This window comes from Sus scrofa, chromosome 4 (genome assembly GCF_000003025.6).
Source record: "Sus scrofa isolate TJ Tabasco breed Duroc chromosome 4, Sscrofa11.1, whole genome shotgun sequence".
Lineage (NCBI taxonomy): Eukaryota > Metazoa > Chordata > Mammalia > Artiodactyla > Suidae > Sus > Sus scrofa.
This window is the reverse complement of record NC_010446.5, coordinates 68612416-68628223: the sequence shown is the minus strand read 5'-3', so window position 1 is coordinate 68628223 and position 15808 is coordinate 68612416. Positions and strand designations below refer to the sequence as shown.

At 40.9% G+C, this 15808-nt stretch overlaps 1 protein-coding gene across 1 annotated transcript in view; it reads left to right on the top strand.

Moving 5' to 3' along the window:
* The window catches only part of DNAJC5B (DnaJ heat shock protein family (Hsp40) member C5 beta), an 83465-nt gene that overhangs the window by 12911 nt on the left and 54746 nt on the right, over positions 1-15808 (top strand). The window contains exon 2 of the mRNA NM_001206401.1: positions 14959-15078. The gene's annotated coding sequence lies outside the window, so the exon portion shown is untranslated. The remainder of the gene's footprint in view (positions 1-14958; positions 15079-15808) is intronic.

Sequence of the window (15808 nt, the reverse complement as noted above, 5' to 3'; positions counted from 1 at the left end):
GGAATTGCAGTGAATGACTCATTGTGGCCCCCATTCCCAATGGAAGTGGCTTTGGCTTACATCATGTGTTTCTACAAAATCAGCTCGACAGCAAGTTTGCATGACTCCACCCAGAGGATTCCCCACGGCACCTTCCACAGGCCAGCAGGCACACATCTGGGCTCTGCAAAACGATATTTCTAGATCAGATCCATGGTCTGGATCTCTCTCTCTCCTTGCTGGTGGTGTTTCCAGAGCCTGTGAACCTGAGGATAGAAGCTGAGGGCAAATGGGCTCGTTTCAGCCAAGGCTCTGAGAACACAATCAAATAAATACTTACACAGGGAAAAAAATCATTGGCGAGAACAACTCTCAAAAGAAAGGAAAGTAAAATTGCTTGTTTTCAAGATCATTCTACTTTTTAATCTTTTAAACATAACGGGGAAATGAATCTCAGATGCTTTGAGAGCAATATCACCATTGCCAAGAAGGCAGCACACTCTGGAGATGGATAAGAAAGGTCTCAGAATCCAAAAATTTATATGGAACAACAAAAGACCCAGAATCGCCAAAGCAATCCTGAGAAACAAAAACCAAGCAGGAGGCATAACTTTCCCAGACTTCAAAAAATATTACAAAGCCACAGTCATCAAAACAGTGTGGTACTGGAATCAAAACAGACAGACCAATGGAACAGAACAGAGAACCCAGAAATAAACCCTGACATCTATGGTCAATTAATTTTTGACAAGGGAGGCAAGAACATAAAATGGGAAAAAGAAAGTCTATTCAGCAAGCATTGCTGGGAAACCTGGACAGCTGCATGCAAAGCAATGAAACTAGAACACACCCTCACACCATGCACAAAAATAAACTCAAAATGGTTGAAAGACTTAAATATAAGACAGGACACCATCAAACTCCTGGAAGAGAACATAGGCAGAACACTCTCTGACATCAACATCATGAATATTTTCTCAGGTCAGTCTCCCAAAGCAATAGAAATAAGAGCAAAAATAAACCCATGGGACCTCATCAAACTGAAAAGCTTTTGCACAGCAAAGGAAACCCAAAAGAAAACAAAAAGACAACTTACAGAATGGGAGAAAATAGTTTCAAATGATACAACCGACAAGGGCTTAATCTCTAGAATATATAAGAAACTTATACAACTCAACAGCAGAAAAGCCAATCAACCAATGGAAAAATGGGCAAAAGACCTGAATAGACTGTTCTCCAAGGAAGATATGCAGATGGCCAGCAAACACATGAAAAAATGCTCAACATTCCTGATTATAAGAGAAATGCAAATCAAAACTACCATGAGGCACCACCTCACACCAGTCAGAATGGCCATCATTCATAAGTCCACAAACAAGTGCTGGAGGGGTTGTAGAGAAAAGGGAACCTTTCTGCACTGTTGGTGGGAATGGAAACTGGTACAGCTGCTATGGAGAACAGTTTGGAGATACCTTAGAAATCTATACATAGAACTTCCATATGACCCCACAATCCCACTCTTGGACATATATCCGGACAAAACTCTACTTAAAAGAGACACATGCACCTGCATGTTCATTGCAGCACTATTCACAATAGCCAGGACATGGAAACAACCCACATGTCCATCAACAGATGACTGGATTCAGAACATGTGGTATATATACACAATGGAATACTACTCAGCCATAAAAAAGGATGACATAATGCCATTTGCAGCAACATGGATGGAACTAGAGAATCTCATACTGAGTGAAATTCGTCAGAAAGACAAAGAAAAATATAATATGATATCACTTTTAATTGGAATCTAATATCTAGCACAAATGAACATCTCCACAGAAAAGAAAATCATGGACTTGGAAAATAGACTTGTGGCTGCCTGATGGGAGAGGGAGGGGTTGTGAGGGATCGGGAGCTTGGGCTTCTCATCACAACTTAGAATAGATTTACAAGGATATCCTGCTGAGTAGCATTGAGAACTATGTCTAGATACCCATATTGCACAGAACAAAGGGTGGGGGGAAAATGTATACATGTAAGGATAACTTGATGCCCTTGCTGTACAGTGGGAAAAAAATAAATCAAAAAAAAAAAAAAAAAAAAAAGAAAGGTCTCAGAGACATTGGTGCTTGTCCTGGCTGCCAAGGACTTGCTGTTGCCCTTGGACAAATATCCATTTCACTGCTTGACTGGAGATTCTTGGAGCTGGGAGACGCGTGCGCCTATCCAGGCTCTGTTCATAACCGTCTGCTCACACAAAACTCCTCTGAGCCTCAGGTTCTTGGTTTGTCAAATGGGAACAAGAACATTTTCCCTGCCTATCTGTCCCAGTTGCTATGTAGGTCAAATGAACACATGTGAAAATATTTTGTAAATAATAGAGTACTCTATATTTTTCCCTGTGATGTAGGACACAATATCTTTTGTTGGAAGTGAGGTAAGAGTTCGGGAGGAGGGTGGCAGAGAATGTTGGAAGGATTATGGTTCCCCTGGGACACACACACACACACACACACACACACAGCGTATGGGGCAGGGCTGCAGCTGGGATTGGAGACCATGGTCTTTGGTGGTAACATCTGCCTCACCAGAGGCTCAACAACTGAATACTGGATGGGGTGGGAGAAGGAATTAGGAGTATGGACAAGGGAATACTAGAGTTTCAGTGGTGTCAGACTATGCTGAATGAGGAGAGGGGTGAAGAAAAGAACAAGGCTGATAGATTTGGGGAGCTAGAATTATTAGTGAGACGTAAGTACCATGCACTTGGGGGTGGGGGTGGGGCTGGCTGGTGAGGCAGGCAATCATGGGGGAGGCTGGAGTTCAAGTTTGTAAGCTAGAGGACAGGCAGGTGTCTGAATAGGGCAAGGAGCCATGTGGGAGAGGGTGCTGGCTGGGAGGACTGCATGAGAGCTGAGTGCCAGGGTCCTGAGAGAATATGGGTGAGCTGTCAGACCCAGGGACGGCCATGGGGAGAACAGGACTTGTGCAGGGACGTCACAGCTGGGGGCGGCGGGTGCGCAGGGTGTCTGGAAGGGCTGGTAAGGGAGGCTGATGCTGATGCTGCTTCTGGTAAGGGAGGCTCAGGATACAGAATGGCCCAAAGGCACACACAGATTTAAAACTTGATAGAACGATACACAATCGGTCATTTTATATACAGATAATCAAAAGCTATAGGGGCATCTTGGCCTCAATATGTAAACATATAAGACAAATTATATGGATAACACCTTTTAGCTGTTGATATTTTAAAATATAATAGGTTCAAGGGCAGGCTGGATCTAGTTAGTACCAGTGGATGAGGGCCATGCACTCTTAAATTTCCTGGAATTTCTGCAAACTAGGTATTAAGTTGGTACCTTGAAATAAGCCTGGGAGGAATAGTTACATCATGGAAATCTGCAAACACTACACACTAGGGCTTTTTCTCCCCCTGGAGATCCAGTTGTTAAACATTTTCCAGCAAACTGCTGAGTAGGCCTAAATATAACCTTCAAATCTGTCCCACCTTACAGTCCTGTGTGGATTTGTGTCACTAAAAGAGATAGGTCCCAACCTCCAGTCCCTGTGAATGTGATGTTATTGAAAGCAGGATTTTGGTACAGGTAATTAAGATGTCAGTGAAGATGAGGACATCTTAGAGTAGGGCGAGTCCTTAATCCGGTGTAACTGTAGTGTTTATGACAGGATCCGCACCAACAGATACACACAGGGAACAGCACATGAGGGCGCAGGTTCAGGGGGACGCCACGGCGGGCGAGGCAGAGACCGAGGTACGCCAAGGGTTCCCAGCAACACCAGAAAACTTAAGACGATGTTGTGAAGTAGACGTCCCCTCAGAGCCACCAGAAGGAACCATCCTGACCAAGACCTTGATTTCAGACTTCCAGCCTCCAGAACTGTGAGAGGATACACTTCCATCGCTACAAATCAGCCAGTCTGAACTATCCTTGCTCAGCATTGCTAGAAAATGGAAACACCTGCCATGCCATCAAATTTGGGCACAAGGCAAGTGGAAGTCCCCATGGAGAACTGTGGAAGAAAGGTCCCTATTCCCTGTGCTCTGGCTCCCAGGGAACGACCCCTCCACCTCCACCAGCACATGTTCTGGGCCGTCACCTGCTCCTTGTTAGCTGCCTTGTACTGCGGATGATGCTGTAAGTGTAGACATGCTGCCTCCTCTTTTAGGTGGTAACCCAGAGTTGTAAACTCAGATGCCTCATGGGTCAAGGTTGCTGAGTGTGACGCCAGGGTAACCATTTCAGACTGGAATGTGTGTGTCTTCCTTTAAATAAAACACTTAGCACACCCTGCTGGGCAAGGAAAACCTGACTAAGACCTGCCATCTGGGGACCTCTGCACTGTGCCAGACAGAGAGGGAATGTTTCTTGGCCTTTGCCTCCCCAGCACAGCCAGCAGGCCCTGATTCACTGCTTGTGAATCTGCTGCCTGGATCTCTGTTGGTTCTTCTGTCCTGGTCCAACCAATGGGTCTGAGACTTCAGAATTTCAATAACTGCCCCCAAGTTTCCCCCTTCAGACCAAAGCTTCAAAACAGATTTTTAAAATAAGATTCTAATTTAAATCCCCTAACTTACTAGCTACTCAAAACTACTGCAAAACTTCAGCGTCAGAAGAATGCAGCAAGAGGGTGGTATCCCCTTTAGACATGGCTTGCCCCACCCTGAGGTTTCCATGAGTGTTTTTTTTTTTTTTTTTTTTTTTTTTGGCGAGTCCCAGAATCTCAGGTGGCTGAGGGAGAGGCGTCAGGATACTTAAAAAAAAAAAGAAAAGAAGAAAAACAAAAAACCAGGTGATTCAGGGCAAAGAATATTTCAAAGTTAAAACCCTGTTTTCAGTTCATTACTATTTGAACACCAGAGGGCGACGCAGTCTCACGGAATAGCTGCTCTGCCTTGCCTTTTGCACGTTGAGAACAAATGTTGAAAATTTGTTCATTTGACTGTTTTGCCTAGGTCTCTAAGAAAGTTACAGAGAAGACTACTGAGGGCACTTTCCAGACGTCCAAGACTTGGGGCCTGAGGCTGCGGAACCCAGCCAAGGGTTCCTCCGTGGGGATGCACCTGTCACTCACCCTCCCACCCCATCTGACGAGCTCCAGTCAGCTTTTCGGGAGGGTTTAGAATGTGTCCCAGGTCAGAAGCTAACTTGTGTAGGGACCCAGCTAGTTACTTCCAGGCCAGTTATTTAAAACTGGTTTCCTGAGTTCCACTTAGTATCTGGGGGTGAGGCCTGGCCCTGAGAGAATGGAGAAGCCTGAGAGAGGAGACCCTGTGAGGAGGGCTGAGCCCCTAATGGCTGTTACCCTGACCTAGGGGGGCTTTGGTGACAGGGGGCCGCTGACCAGACTGTGTGTGTGCGGTCTGGGACCAGCTCCCACAGACGGCCTGATTGTGAGGACATCTGGCAGAATGTTCATGGTTTCTGGAGCATTATGGGAAACTGTATGACTCATGGAAGAGTCTGGAAGGAACAGCAGGAGAGCAGTTGGGGATGCCTATGGGAGGCTTGACACTGGTGGTGAGGCCTTGGGAAGGGACAGCTGGGCTCAGCTCTGGAGCTGTGAGGCCTATGAGGAGAGCCCAAGCTGTGCACGTGCCTGCCTAAGTGGGCAGCAGGGAGGAGACCAGCAGAAGCCATCTAAACCCTCAGGCCTAGAAACCATGATGTGTGTGTGCACGCAGCTGTAGAAGAATCTGCATCTGATTAGGTAACTTGTTCAGAAAGGGGCCTGTCTACCTTCACCCACCAGGAGAGGCCGCTCAGCTCTACCTACTCAATTCTGGGCACCTTCCAAAGGCATTCAGCAGAGCGTGAGACTGTCCTTAGCAGGGACATGTGGTCGACAGTAAAGTAACACTATACGAGATAGAAGGTGGCTTTGGAGACAAAAAAAAAAAAAAAAAAAAAAAAAAAATCTGTGCTGAGTTGATTTACAATTTAGTGGGCCCTAGTTCATCCAAAACGGACAACTTTGGCAAAATAAGGGGAAAATGTATATCTACAATAGAAGGCACAAAGTCATTGCCATTATCGTAATGAGTTAGTTGAAATGCACCACTGGAGAATCCACTATGGACACTAGAAATCGGTGCAAGGCAGTGATCTGCTTGGTGTGGTGGGCCCAGAAGGCACATAAAGGACTGCCTTGCTCCCAGGCCTGTGATTGCTGCAGGAGCCATCTGGCCATGTGCACTTATAAGAGAAGATTCTCTGTCATTTGTAATTCAATGTTCGATTCAGCATTTAATTTACTTATTTATTTTTTGTCTTTTTAGGACCATACCTGTGGCATATGGAGGTTCCCAGGCTAGGGGTCAAATTGAAGCTGTAGCCACTGGCCTACACCACAGCCACAGCAATGCAGGATCTGAGCCACATCTAGGACCTACATGACAGCTCACGGCAATGCCGAATCCTTAATCCACTGAGCGAGGCCAGGGATCGAACCTGAATTCTCATGGATGCTGGTCAGATTTGTTTCCGCTGAGCTACGGTGGGAACTCCTACACTGCTTTGGGTGTGTAGCAGTGATTCAGTATTTTTATAGATTATACTCCATTTAAAGTTATTACAAAGTAATGGCTATATTTTCCTGTGCCGTACAATATATCCCTGTTACTTATCTATTTTATACATAGCAGTTTGTATGTCTTAAACCCATACCCCCATTTTGCCCCTCCCTCCTTTCCTCTCCCCACTGGTAACCACTAGTTTGTTCTGTATATCTGTAAGTCTACTTTTGTTCTATTCATTTGTTTTATTTTTCAGATTCTACATATAAGTGATATCAGAGTATTTGTCTTTCTCTGACTCATTTCACTAAGCATGATACTCTCTAGGTCCATCCACATTGTGCATATGGCAGAATTTCATTCTTTTTATGGCTGAGTAATAGTCCATTGTATACACACACACATATACACACACACAATCTTTATCCACTTGTCTGTCAATGGGCATCTGGGTTTCTTCCATATCTTGGCTATTATAAATAATGCTAATATGAACACAAGGATGAGTGTATCTTTTCAAATTAGTGTTTTTATTTTCTTCAGATACATACCTAACAGTAGAAGTGGTGGATCATATGGTAGTTCTATTTTTAGGCTTTTGGGGAATCTCTGTACTGTTTTTCATAGTGGCCACATCAATTTACATTCCCACCAGCAGCATAAGAGAGTTCCCTTTTCTCCATGTCCTTGCCAACATTTGTTACTTGTGTTGTTTTGATGACAGCCATTCTGACAAGTGCAAGGTGATATCTCATTGTAGTTTTGATTTGCATTTCTCTGATGATTAGCAATGTTGAGCATTTTTTCAAGCGTCTATTGGCCATCTGTATATCTTCTTTGGAAAAATATTCAGTCCTGCCAATATTTAATTGCATTGGTTTTTTTCTGATGTTGAGTTGTATATTTTGCATATTACCTTGTCAGTCACGTCATTTGAAAATATTTTCTCCCAATCCATAGGTTGCCTTTTCATTTTGTTGATGGTTTCCTTTGCTGTGTAAAAGCTCTTAAGTTTAATTAGGTCCCATTTGTTTATTTTTGCTTTTTTTTGCCTTAGGAGATCCAAAAAAATATTGCTACAACTTATGTCAAAGAGTGTTGTGCTTATGTTCTTTTTTTGCAGTTTTATGGTTTCAGTCTTACATTTAGGTATTCAGTCCATTTTTAGTTTATTTTTATGTGGTATGAGAAAACGTTCTAACTTCATTCTTTTACATATAGCTGTCCAGTTTTCCCAGAACCACTCATTGGAGAGACGGCCTTTTCTCCACTGTATACTTTTGTCTCCTTGGTTGTAGATTAACTGACTATTAATTGGGCTCTCTGTTCTGTTCAATTGACTTATGTGTCTGTTTTTATGTGAGTACCATGCTGTTTTGCTTACGAACTTTGTAGTATAGTCTGAAGTCAGGCACATGATAGCTCCAGCTGTGTTCTTTTTGTCTCAAGTCTGCTTGGGCAATTTGGGGTCATTTGTAATTCCATATAAATTTTAGGATTATTTGTTCTACTTCTGTGAAAAATGTCGTGGATATTTTGATAGAGATTACATTGTATCTGTAGATTGCTTTAGGTAATATGGCCACCGTTTTTTTTAATGGCCATAGTCATAGCACATGGAAGTTCCTGGCCCAGGGATCAAATCCAAGCCACAGCTATGACTCACGCCACACAGCTGTGGCAATGCCAGATACTTTAACCCACTGTGCCAGGCTGGGGATTGAACCCACACCTCTGCAGTGATCTGAGCTGCTGCAGTGAGATCCTGCACCACAGCAGGAATTGCAGTGTGGCAATTTTAACAATATTAATTCTTCCAGTTCAAGAACATGCGATATATTTCTTTGCATTTCTTTGTATTATCTTCAATTTCCTTCATCAAAGTTTTATGGTTTTTAGAGTATAGATCTTTCATCTCCTTGGTTAAGTTTATTCTTAGGTATTTTATTCTTTTTGATATGACTTTAAACAGGATTATCTTCTTTCTTTCTCTTTCTGATGGTTCATTGTTAATCTATACAAAAGCAACAGATCCCTCTATAACAGTCTTGTATCCTGCAACTTTGCTAATTCACTTATTCTAGTAGTTTTTTGGTGGAGACTTTGGTATCTACTTTGGTACATATAGTATCATGTCATCAGCAAACAGCTGCAGTTTTACTTCTTCCTTTCCAATTTAAATGCCTTTTATTTCTCTTTTTTTGTCTGATTGCTATGACTAGGAATTCCAACAGTATATTAAACAGAAGAGGTGGGAGTGGGCATCCCTGTCTTGCTCCTGACTTTAGAGGAAAGGCTTTCAGCTTTTTACCATTGAGTATGATGTTACCTCTAAGTTTGTCATAAATGGCCTTTATGTTGAGATATGTTCCCTCCAGACCAACTTTGATGAGACTTTTTAAAAATCTTGAATGAATGTTGAATTATGTGAAATGCTTTTTTGGTACCTATTGAGATGATCACATAATTTTTACCCTTCCTTTTGTTAATGTGCTATATCACACTGATTTGCAAATACTGAACCATCCTTGCATCACTGGAATAAATCCTACTTGATCGTGGTGTATGATCCTTTTCTTTCTTTCTTTTTTTTTTTTTTTAGGGCTATGCCTGGGGAAGTTCCAAGGCTAGTGGTCGAATTGGAGCTGCAGCTGAAAACCTATTCCACAGCCACAGCGACAGCAGATCCAAGCCATGTCACGACCTACACTGCAGCTCACAGCAATGCTAGATCCTTAACCCACTAAGAGGGCCAGGGAATAAACTCACATCCTCATGGATACTAGCTGGGCTCTTTACCGCTGAGCCACATTGAGAACCTGATCCTTTTTATATACTGTTGAATTTGGTTTACTAATATTTTGTTGAGGATTTTTGCATCTATATTCATCAGAGATATTGGCTTACAGTTTTCTTTTTTTGTAGCGCCTTTGGCTTTGGTATCAGGGTAATAATGGTGGCCTAGTGGAATGAATTTGGGAGTACTTCAGCCTCTTCATTTTTTGGAACAGTCTGAGCAGGATAGATATTAGTTCTTTTTCATATTTTCTAAATTCCCCTATGAAGCTGTTCAGTCCTATACTTTTGCTTCCTAGGAGCTTTTTAATTACAGATTCAATTTCACTACTAGTGATCAGTCTGTTAATATTGTCTCTTTCTTCCTGATTTAGACTTAGAGAGTTGTATGTTTCTAGAAATTTGTCCATTTCTTCCAGGTTGTCCAATTTGCTGGAATATAACTGTTCATAGTGTTCTCCTGTGGTTTTTTGTATCCCTGTGATAATGATTGCTGTTCTTCCTCTTTTGTTTCTCATTTTCTTTATTTGGATCCTCTCTTCTTGATGAGCCTGGCTAAAAGCTTTATCAATTTTTCCCATCTTAAAAAAACAAAACAAAAAAACAGGTGTTCCTGTCATGGCGTAGTGGAAACGAACCCAACTAGGAAACATGAGGCTGCAGGTTTGATCCCTGGCATCACTCAGTGGGTTAAGGATCCAGCATTGCTGTGAGCTGTGGTGTAGGTCACAGATGCAGCTCAGATCTGGCATTGCTGTGGCTGCGGCTGTGGTGTAGACTGGCGGCTACAGCTCTAGTTAGACCCCTAGCCTGGGAACCTCCATATGCCACGGGTGCAGCCCTAAAAAGACAAACAAACAAACAAAAAAACAGCTATTGGCTTCACTGTTGGTTTCAATGAAGTTCCCTTCTTCAAACTTCAATGATTCAATGCTTTTAGAATACACTTATTAGTGCATTTTGCATCAAAGAGTTATTTATGTGCTTACCATGGGTTATTGCCTTTTACTGACATTATTTGAAGCTCTCCACCTTTAGAAAGCCTCACCAGTTTAAAATGGAATATGATTCCATTAATCTCTGGCTATATCTCTAGATTATCTATCAGAAGCCATAGGTATACAGCCATGTGCTGATATCCTATGTAATATAGCACACATCAGCACAAATCTTTTATTTCTTCAATTGAAATGCCCAGAGCCATTGAATATGCTTTTCCACCTGCCTAGAATACATTTGCTTCTACAAACAACCCCTTCATCTAATTCTTTTCAGATGTCTGCATGGCTATTTTGTTCAGGGAAGCAGGATCTTCCCCTGCTCCACCGATCACATGGTCTTACAGCATCTCTCCAAAGTCTCACTTATATCCTTAATTTGAGCAATCATTTGATCAATATCTGTCTCTGCTGCAGGTTATAAAGTACAAACCCAGAGTCTGCATTTTGGTTTGTTTGCTGGGATACTTGTAGCACTTAGCTCAATGCCTGGATCAAGTAGGTAACTAACTGTTGAAAGACTAGATGAATAAGATACATAGCTACAGTTCTACTTCACCTAAGAGTTTTGCAATACTTAATTATAAACTCAGTGTATTCAATACTTAAAAAATTAAAAAGCAGTGATTTAATAAGAGGGTGATTGTATAAAAATGATGGATTTTACACAAATAGCTCATACAGCTCAATATAAAAAAACCAAACAACCCAATCAAAAAATGGGCAGAAGCTCTAAACAGACATTTCTCCAAATAAGACATACAGATGGCCAAAAGGCACATGAAAATATTCAACATTGCTAATTATTTATTAGACAAATGCAGATCAAAACTATAATAAGTTATTACCTCACACTGGTCAGAATGGCCATCATCAAAAAAGTCTACAAATGATAAATGCTGGAGAGGGTACGGGAAAAGGGGAAACTCCCTACACTGTTGGTGAGAACGTAAATTGGTACAGCTGCTGTAGAGAACAGTATGGAGGTTCCTTAAAAAACTAAAAATAGGGAGTTCCTGTTGTGGCTCAGTGGTAACGAACCCAACTATTATCCATGAGAATGTGGGTTCTATCCCCAGCCTCGCTCAGTGGGTTAAGTATCCAGCATTGCCATAAGCTATGGTGTAGGTTACAGATGTGGCTTGGATCCTGCATGGCTGCAGCACCAATTCGACCCCTAGCCTGGAAACTTCCATATGCTGCAGGTGTGGCCCTAAATAGCAAACAAACAAAAAAAAAATCCCAAAAACTAAAACTAGAGTTACCACATGATCCTGCAATCCCACTCCTGGCCATATATCCAGAAAAGATGGAAATTCTAATTTGAAAACACACATGCACTCCAGTGTTCACAGCACCACTATTCACAATAGGCAAGACATGGAAGCTACCTAAGTGTCCATCGACGGATGAATGGGTAAAGAAAACATGGTATACACACTCAATGGAATACTACTCTGCCACAAAAAGAATGAAATACTGCATTTGCAGCAATATGGATAGGCCTAGGGATTATCATCCTGAGTGAACAAAATCAGAGAGACAAACATCATATGATATAGCTTATATATGGAATCTAAAATATGATACAAACAAACTTATTTACAAAACAGAAGCAGACTCACAGACATAGAAAACAAATTTATGGTTACCAAAGGGGATAGGGAGGGTGGGTGGAGAGATAAATTAGGAGTTTAGGATTAATATATACACACTATTATATACAAAACAGGTAAACAATAAGGATCTACTGTACAGCACAGGGAACTATACTCAGTATCTTGTAATAACCTATAATGGAAAAGAATCTGAAAAAGAATATACATGTACATATACACACGTATGTGTGTGTGTATATATACTGAATGACTGCTGTACACTTGAAACTAACATAACATTGTAAATTAACTATATTTTAATTTCTTAAAAAACAATGCTGTCCTAGAGTGAAGTGAAGCTGGAACTTGGGTATTTAGTTCCAAATGTCTTTAGTTCCCCCCACTCCCCACCCTATTTCTTTGCATGATGATGGGTGGCTTCCCAAACTCTGGCTGGAGGTGAGCATCTCCAAGACACAGCCTTTTTATCTAAGAAAACCAATGCCATCTAGAGGTGAAAGTGCTCTGAAATGTATACACGCAATAGCCCTAGGCTCTGCTACCTGTCATGCTAAGACACAAACTTAAACTCTACCTTCAGCTTCAGGAACCAGACCCCATTTTGCAAAATTCAGGAGTAACACCTGTCTTTTTCAGTCTACAGGATCTTACTCAAATCCATAGGGAACTATTCTCTCTTGTGACTTTTCATTTTATATGAGAGTTTAAGCATTATTTTAATAAGAAATCCCTAATTCTTAAAAACCACCTCAGTTACCACTTTGACTCAGTGTCTCTCTCTCTCTCTCTTTTTCTTTTTAGGGCCACGGCTATAGCATATAGAAGTTCCCAGGCTTAGGGGTCAAATCAGAGCTGCCACTGTGGGCCTACGCCACAGCCACAGCCACAGCAATGCAAGATCGGAGTCACATCTGCGACCTATGCCACAGCTTGTGGCAATGCCAGATCCTTAATCCTCTAAGCAAGGCCAGGGATCAAACCCGCATCCTTGTGGATACTAGTCAGGTTCTTAACCCACTGAGCCATAACGGGACCTCCTTGACTCAGTGTCTCAACTAAGATTAGGATAAGATATGAAAATAGTTGGATTAATGTAGTGAGCAATTTCAGTTTCCCCCTTATTAATGTTACATGGTCTTTCCACTAATTTTAAAGCAACTGATTAGTACTAGCCTTAGACCAAAGGAAAATAAAATTTAAAAGAACCCATTTTGACCCTGAGTAGCCAAAGCAAGCTTGAGAAAGAACAACAAATCTCGGCGTATCATGCTCCCTGACTTCACACTATAGTAATCAAAACAGTAGAGTATTGATGTAAAAACAGACACACAGATCAACTGAACAGAATACAAAGCCTGGAAATAAAGCCATGTCTCTTTGGTCAATTAATCTATGACAAAGAAGGCAAGAATATACCCTGGGGAAAGCACAGCCTCTCCAATAAATGGTGTTGGGAAAGTTGGATAGCCACATGCAAAAGAATGAAACTGGATCACTATCTTACACTGTACACAAAAATCAACTCAAAATGGATTAAAAACTTGAATGTAAGTCCTGAAACCAAAAAACTCCTAGAAGAAAACGCAGATGGTGGGCTTCACAACATCTGTCTTCATGATGATATTTTGGATTTGATATCAAAAGTAAAGGAAACTAAAGTAAAAACCAACAAGTGAGGATATGTCAAACTAAAAAGCACAGCAAAAGACACCACAATAACATGAAAAGGCAGCTACTAAATGGGAGAAAGTATCTGCCAATTGTTTATCTGATAATGGGTTATCTAAAATATAATATAAAGAATTCACACATATCAATAGCAAAAAGCAAGCAATCCAATTTAGAAATGGATAGAGGATCTGAACAGGTATTTTTCCAAAGAAGACATACAGAAGGCCATCAGGTATATGAAAAGGTACTCAACATCACTAATCATCAAGGAAATGCAGGTCATAACTATAATAAGATATCACTTCACATCTGTCCAAATGGCTATCATCAAAAAATAAACGTTGGTGAAATGTGGAGAAAATGGAGCCCTTTGAGCACAGGTGATATAAGAATATCAACTGGTGCAGCAACTATGGAAAACAGGACTGAGTTTCCTCAAAAAGTTAAAAATAGAACTACCATATGATCCAACAATTTCACCTCTGGGTATTTATCCAAAGGAAACAGAAATATTAACCTGCACCCCCTTGTTCACTGTAGCATTATTTATAATGGCCAAGATATGGAAACAACCTAAGTGCATATCAGTGGGTGAATGGATAAAGAATATGTGGTATAAATCATTTAGCCATAAAAAAGGAGGAAATATTGCCATTTATGACAACATGGATGGCCTTGAGGGTATCATGCTAAGTGAAACAATTCAGACAAAGGCAAATATCATATAATCTCACATGTGGATTTAAAAAAAAGCCCTGGGCTCATAGATATGGAAAACAGATTGGTGGCTGCCATAAGCAGTGGGGGGTTTTGGGGAGGCAGTGGTGGTAGTGACTGGTGGGTGAAAGGGGTGAAGCTGGTCAAAAGGCACAAACTTCTAGATATAAAATAAATGTCATGGAGATATAATGTACAATATAGGGATTATAGTTAATAATACTGTATTGCATATTTGAAAGTTGCTAAGAGAGTAAACCTTAAACGTTTTCATCGCAATAAAAATAACTGTAACTATATATGGTGATAGATGTTAACTAGACTTACAGTGGTGATTTTTTACAATATATACAAATATTGAATCATTACATTGTACACCTGAAACTAATATGTCAACTGTATCTCAATAAAAAATAAATAAAAGAACCTACTCTGCATGTCAGGAGAAAGTACGTTTTCTTAACTGAAAGTTCTGGTGGAAACCTGGAGGTGGTTCCACAGCAGCGTTTGGCTGAGCCAAGCACTGGCTGACTAATGATCAAATTAGAGGTAGCTGCATTTTGCTATCACTGGATGCCTTGTAATGGCAGCCTTTATGGTCATGCATGTTTTATTCTCTCTTTGTTATGTTTTCCAGAGGGATAACCAACTGGCTGATAGAGTAACAAACGAAAAGTAATTTGACGCCATTGACCCGCTTAACCTCGCATGGGAACGATGGAAAGGAGCAGCGGCTTACTTTGAAACAGCGGAACAGGTATGAAATAGTTCCTTCCCCTTGTTACCTTTATTCCTTTGCACGACTCTTTCCAGACCAGCTGAAAACAGCAAGTCGTTCCTGTTTGAAAACACAGAATCGGAGTTACAGGAACAGGTACTGTGGGTTATTTGTAACATTCCCAAGTTGTCTTATCTTCAGGTTCCTGTTTATAAAAGTACCAGTGCAATAAGAGATAATATTTTTCAATAGCAAATTATAATCACGCTGTTTAAAACATAGGGTTAGCATTTTGGATGTGTGTTTAAGATACAATACTCTTCGAATAAGGAGATTTTGCTCCAATAAATAGATTTCTATAGAGGAATTACAAAAGTAAGAATAAAATGGAAAAGCATGTTGGTTCCACCAACCACTGCCATGGAAAATGTTTTTGTTGTTTAATGATCTAATATCCCCCGCTCACATTCATTTTCTCAGCTGTGAAGGGACCCTGCCAAGAAAGGCATACTGATTTCTTTTTTCCACTTTTCAGAATTCACATAATAGTTACAGGTGAACCTTCTTTTAATCTGAAGGAGACACTTCATGTCAACATGAAAAATCTAGAATAGCACTTGCAGGACTCTTGGAATTAGAACCTTTAAAATATGTGTTTATTTTGAATCGGATGTCCATCATCATTAGCATGCTGAGCCTTCTCTGAATTATATATTTGTCAAGAGACAAAAGAGCTGTATGTGGTTTGGTGGTGACTGTTTAGCGGTCA